Source organism: Miscanthus floridulus, chromosome 9, assembly GCF_019320115.1.
Source record: "Miscanthus floridulus cultivar M001 chromosome 9, ASM1932011v1, whole genome shotgun sequence".
NCBI classification, from domain to species: domain Eukaryota; kingdom Viridiplantae; phylum Streptophyta; class Magnoliopsida; order Poales; family Poaceae; genus Miscanthus; species Miscanthus floridulus.
Genome location: NC_089588.1, coordinates 122,222,952 through 122,229,812, shown reverse-complemented (window position 1 = coordinate 122,229,812; position 6,861 = coordinate 122,222,952). Strand labels below are relative to the sequence as shown.

General features: G+C 41.1%; 1 pseudogene; it reads right to left on the bottom strand.

Annotated features, from left to right (window-relative positions):
- Positions 1 to 898: 898 nt before the first annotated feature.
- On the bottom strand, positions 899 to 4,012 carry LOC136482826 (uncharacterized; annotated as a pseudogene).
- Positions 4,013 to 6,861: the final 2,849 nt, after the last annotated feature.

Below are 6,861 nucleotides of genomic sequence, written 5' to 3'. Positions count from 1 at the left end.
ACGCGATCTTAACCGTTAATTTGAGTGAGGATGGAGAAAGCTTACAAGTAAATCTAGACGGTTCGTTTTAAATGTGTTGTTTTTTTAGGTACAGTTTTCTAGGTGGATGGATAAGGGACTTCTCAGTGAGGGTCATTTTTTGGTGTGCGTTTAGCGATGAAAAGGATGATGAATTAGTAGGGTAGATATGTTTCTTGGTCTTTGAACCAAAGGTGGTTACGCCTTATATACAGGGACGGAGGACATATATATGAAAACAAGAGTTGAGTTACAGCGAAACTAGGAAGCAAAGAAGACCAAGTAAATTAAAATTGAGTCTCTATCCATTGACTAATATGCAATAAGTATTGGCTCTTGGTCGAGGGACAACCAAAGCGATTTGGGAAAATTAGCTGAGTACCATTAAAAGATCCAATCTTTAGAAAAATACCATTAAAAGATTCAACTATAGAAAAATACCATTGAAAGCTTTCTACGTCGTAGGCTTCTAGCACATCTGTTAACTCAACGTTAACTCCTACTGAAAGGTTCATTTGAGCAACCTTTCACACCTGATTCATTTCAGCAAACACGTAAAAAAAAGCAAACACTGAGTAGCCCTCCAGACCTGACTGCAGCATATATGTTGTTGCCTTGCCTAAACCCACAGGATATAACACTCGTCAAGGTAGAAATTTCAGCATGATTTCTTTAGAAGTTCTAGCAAGGTTTGTTCAGAAATTACACACACATATATATAAGACCACAATTCACACACTACAGCATGGTTTCTCCAGAAATTTATCACAGAAATTTCAGCATGGTTTCTCTAAAAGTTTCAGCAAGATTTGTCCAGAAATTACACACATATATATAAGACCACAGTTCACACACTACAGTACTAATATAGCTAATTCATCTACTCAATGATGAGCCTCCGATTGATTCCACCAGGTGAGATTGCAGCCATCCTTCTAGTTGTTACACCTGGGCTAGTCGGAGAAATGGATGACATCCTTCTAGTTGTTACACCCGGGCTTGAATGAGGCATTGGAGAGGGTTCAACAGCTGCTTTAGATGTCCTAGCATCAGTTGTGGAGGCTCCAACAGATTCATAGTTGTTTATCCTACATTTGAAAATTTGGATTGGTAAAACTACTTTTTGAGCACGTAAAAGAAACAAAATATTATATTACCTTTGTTTTTCCCTTTTTTTGGACGAGGTGGTGGAAGTTCTTGTTCTAATTCAGCTTGAGTAGCATTACAACCCTTCTCTATATGTCCAAATTGAAAACACCTTTTGCATTGGTATGGTCCTCTTTTTCCTGGCTCTCCTCTAGCCTTTACTCTTTGTTTCCTTGGTCTACCAGCAGCCCTTTGTAGTGGTGGAGGAATCATTTCAAAACCAAGATTAACCTTTGGCCATTGAGACTTGTCATTCATAGGAGCGATTTGAAATTGGTAAGCCATCTTGAATCTCTCCACAGAATAGTAATCATGTACAAAGTCCTCAATGTTTAGTTGCCTCACTTTCCCAAATAAGTATATAGCATGAGTGCATGGTTTTCCAGACACCTCCCAATTGCCCACAGCCACATTCTCTTTTCGAAAGGTCAACTGCATACTTCCAAGTTTTTTCCTTCGTTGTTCCTAAAATTTCAGCTGACATTGGACCACTTTTGTTGATATCATATTGTAGCCCTCGACTCTTCATGTTCAGCTCATGTATCACACTAGGGAGGATGTGCCCTTGAAGTCTGCCGGCTATCTCTTGCCTTGTGTAGATTTTCTCCATGATCTTCTCTCTGATCTTATCCATCAGATCAACAACTGGAAGGTCTTTATAATCCTTAATCCAATTATTGAAACATTCAGATATGTTATTGTTAACATAATCAACTTTGCATTCTTTGGAGAATTTAGATCTACTCCATATCAGCTTGTGATGGTTGTCTAAAAAGGTAATTGCTTTAGGACATTCAGTTCCAATTTTCTCCAACAATGCATCATGCCTTCGAGCTGTACATGCCCATGCAAGAGGCCACATGTATTTCAACACCTCACCTCTGAATTTCTTCCTAAAATTAGCCATTAGGTGCCTAAAGCACTCACGGTGCTCTGCATCACCTTTGAAGACTTTGTTGACACCATATGCTAATCCTTTGCACGCATCAGTATGGATTGTCAACCCAGGTGGAGTACCAATTGCTTTCTTCAGGTTTGCCATGAACCATGCCCAGTTGGCATTTGTTTCCTTATAAAAAATCCCATACGCAACTGGATACATCCAGTTGTGTCCATCAATTGCAGTTGCTGCAGCCAATTGTCCATTATATTTTCCAGTCAAGTGAGTAGAATCGACACCAAGATATGGCCGACACCCTGACAAAAAACCATCAACACATGCTCTAATGCACACAAACATCCTTGAGAAATGTATTTTGCCTTTGATCTTCTTGCAATCAATCTCAACAATGCTACCCGGGCATGTTTCTTCTAGAGCTGCTTTGAATCTCCATAACATTATGAAACTCTCCTCCCAAGTGCCATGAATATCATCCATTGCTGATTTTTTCCCAGACCACACTTTAAAATATGACAACTCAATATTGTAATTCTTTTCCAATCTTCTCTGTAACTTCTTTGCGCTAAGAGTGGGATCTTCTTTAATAATTTGTTTTGCTCTTTGAGATATCCAGGCTGTAGAAGCTTGATGGCCTTTCACCGTTTCTGAACTAGGACAAGTGTGATCATCCAATTTTGAGAGTTTGACCACCTGCAAATAAATTTGATTATAAGCTACAGCTTGCAAAAAAAGTATCATTGTACAACGAATATTTGATTATAAGCTACAGCTTGCAAAAAATGTATCATTGTACAACGAATATTTGATTATAAGCTATAAAGAAAGAATAATAACCATGAATGTGTCACCACCATGAAGTCTCTTTGCAAAAATTCTCCAATCGCAGTTTGCATCAGCACACCTTGCCCTGTACCTCTCTTTGTCACTATGTTCAACCCTAGTACCAAACTCATTTTTTATGGCATATGTCCTCAAGGTCATGATGAACTCGTCCTTGTCTCCAAATGTATCTCCTTCATTAATGATCGGATTCTCTTTGTCATATGTTGTGAAAGGTGCAGCATAATCATCTAGCATAGTAGCCTCATCATCATGAACACATTCAGAATCAAAGTCCAGAACAGGCCTTGCCCTCTTTCTTTTCTGCAACTCTACTTCAATATTTTCTGTTGGCTGTGCATCATTAACTGCAGCATCAACTGGTTTTAAGTATCTCCACTCTTCATCTACTCCGGTTGGCTCATCCCCATCAGGGTCACACCCAACAGTCATGAAGTGCTCCTTCTCCTCCTCTTCAGGCATTGGTGGCCCTGCTATGGTTTCTCCATATTGTGGTATTTCTGCCCATTCAAATCCCTCAAATTCCATCTTCTTCTCAACAACTGGCACTTCATTAGGCATGCCCTCACAATCCATGTTCACTGCAGGAGGCATCTCATCCCCCTCCACACGATTGCCCACTATCATCATAAATTTCACCAATTGAGATGCCCTTAGCAAGCTGTGAAGCTGACCATCTGAAATTAATTTGTTTGTCCAATGCATCCCTTTTACAACCCAGAAATTTGCCTGCTGGTTGTTGTCCCATGCAAAGTGCGAAGCAATATCCTTCTCTAGATTAATGACTGAATATTTTTCTGAATCAACAACCCAGCATACATCTCTGCCCCTATTGTAGACCTTTTTACCATGTACAATACTAAAGTATGAGTTCACTGTGACCTCTACTCTACAAGCATTCTTTGGATCAATTCTGTGATATGCAGCCCGAAACATATAGAACAAAGGGAAAACAAGGCCCAATTTCACAAAAATAAATTAGGTCCTCATTCAGTACGTTTAGATAGCTATGTCCACCCTAAAAAAACCCAGCAAAATAGATACAAATTGGAATAATGTAGAATGTGTCCAAGGAGATTACCCTTCTGGAATTTCAGTAGCATCCATCTTCAATCAAATCCCTAATCTCTTGTCACAGCACTACAAAATCCCCAATACCTAGGGTTCAGACCATAAGAAGAGGACAAAAAGAATGGAGAACAAGAAAAGTAGGGAAGAAGAGGGGCTCACCATGGAGGACAGGCCTGTGAAGTCACTACCACTGCTGTCGTCGCCGAGGGGAGGAGCGCTGTCGCCGAGGGGAAGACCGCCGCTGCGAGAGAAAGAGCGCCGCTCGAGGTCACGCTCAGGTCCGAGACCTTCTCAGGCTGCGTGCGTTTCTGCTGTTGGCTCTGTTCTTTTTTTATTTTTCCCTTCAGCTAACGTGCAGTAAACGGGGATGGTAAAAGATATAACGGAGAAAGCTTTCCATGGTACTTTTCTGCAGTTGAATCTTTCGGTGATAGTTTTCTAAAGATCGGATCTTTTAATGGTACTGAGCTAATTTTCCCAAGCGATTTCTTTCTGAAAGATCATCCTATTACAATCCTCGGAAAAGAGGTCGTCATTTCTGAACATCCAAATGCTCCAACCCATAAGCCTGGATTGACGCTGATATCTAATGACACACACATTTATGAAGATATCTAAAACAGATTAATATTCTAGCATTATATAGTGTCTCATATCTTATATGATATTTATCAAGGAAGTAGTAGTTAGAATAAAAGAATGATGATACATCACAGATCAAACTAGCCATCTTTTTTATTTGAAAAGGCGACAAAGAAAATGAACAACTACAAATACTCTTACCATATAAGGTTTTGAAGACCGTAAAAGGTACTTGTTTCTAGCAATAAGATATAGCTCCAATTGAAGGAACATCCGGTAGGCAAAACCCCAAAGAATCCTTTAGTGCCAAAACAGAGATTCGAATAAACCAGTGAAATCCTTGAAAGAAAAGAAATTGATCAACAAATAAATAAAGTGAATAAGAAAACATGTGTAGTTAAAGATGTTAACTGGGTTCTTTTAGGGTGAGATGTTAGTTGGGTGGAGGCGAATACCTGGACTGGGCCGACGAGATGATGGCTTGTATCGTAGGCAGAAGGAAAAAGTCTACATTACCTCCCTCAACTTTTGCGAAAGTCTACTTTTCTCTCTGAACTCTAAAACCGGGTAAACCATCTCCCTGAACTTTTAAAACCGTTCATTTTACCTCCCTGACCGGTTATAAGCGGTTTTCAAAGACGGTTTTGTCTTTTTCTTTTTTATTTATTTCGGCTGAATCTTTGAAAAATCATAATAAATCACAAAAAAAATCATAAAATTTAAAATCCAATTTTGTTGGACTCCACGTGAGTAGATCTACACAGTGAATATATAATATAGTATGATTTAGTACAAAGTTTTTGTTGTAGATTTAGATCTATGTTTTTCTGTAATTAATTTATAGCTACAGTTTCTATGGTAAAATTTTTATGGTGGACTAATTATTGTATGCTTGAACTGTAGTAAAAATTCATACTCATTGGATCATGTCATATGCTCGTGGCAGCCTAGCCCATTGTGCAGAAGGTGCCTGGGCCAGTCCCCTTGCATGATTAGAAGTTGGCCAATTAAGCCCGCTAACTAATAATAATAATACTAATAGAACTGTGGATGTCATGCACGTACTATCGTCGGAAGCTGGAGTTGGCATCTGGCAGGCCACCTACACCACCACCGTCCACACCCAATCCTTCTCCTTGCAAAAAGTCTCAGGGCAGTTGGAGTGTGTTTACCTCAGCTGCCCAGCTGCCCTGCTTCCTCTGCTCTGCCTCTGCTACACGCCTTCCTTTCTTCCTTGCTACTAGTTTAGATCGATCGGAGTGATTCGTGTCCTTCCTCCTCACGCTCTCCATCCCGGCCCCCTTTTCCCTTTTGCAGCGCCGGCCGGCCGGCCAATTCCCATCCCATCCATCCATCATCTTGTTCTTGTCTTCTCCAACAATGAACCATCAATCCCACACGCCAACGACAACACACTATAAGGATAACAGTGTGCCTCTGAACCGTAGATCGGGGTAGGCATCTTACTTAGGGTTTCTCTAGTTCGCCCTGGCGCAGTTGCGCCGCAGCCTCGTGGACGCCGGTGTTGAGGGAGCTCAGCGCGGTGGAGAGAAGGCGAGGTCCAGTGGCCCGGTGGTGACACTGCAGGGGCGATGCAGAGGTGACGGCGGAGTCGGTGGGGCTTTCCGTCGCTGGCAGCACATACTTTAGATCGGATTAGGTTTCTCTGTAGGTGGTTACAGCGGCTCCGGTCAACCTCGTCATCCGAGCCTTGATCCCCACCTCTCTTTATATAGTGCTGTACGATAGGGGCCCACCAACCATATTAGGGTTGGGCGCCCCCAATCAGGGCGCAGATCCAAGGGCTGGGCCTATTGGTGGAGATCAACTAACATTCTCCCCTTTGATCTCACTACCATCTTTTAATTTGATATCATTTACTTTTGTTTATTCCATTACATATTAGCGCATAGAGCATGTTTCATCGTCACGGTCAATTGCCGATAGATTTAACAGCTACAACACACCACTCTGTTCTTAAATGGATACTTAACTTTGGGCCTTCTTTTGTCCAGGAATTTAAGGCTTTCCCTTAAACCCATGCTAGCTACATGTTCTCTGAACACGTTGGGTGGTAAGCCTTTTGTAAGCGGATCCGCGAGCATCTTTTCTGTACTTATATGCTCAAGACTTATGACATGATCCCGGACTTTATCTTTCACAACATAATACTTTATGTCAATGTGTTTGGCAGCACCACTTGACTTATTATTGTGAGCATACTGTACTGCTGAATTATCATCGCAGTATAATTTATGTGGTCTATAGATGTCGTCAACCACCTTCAAACCGGGTATGAACTT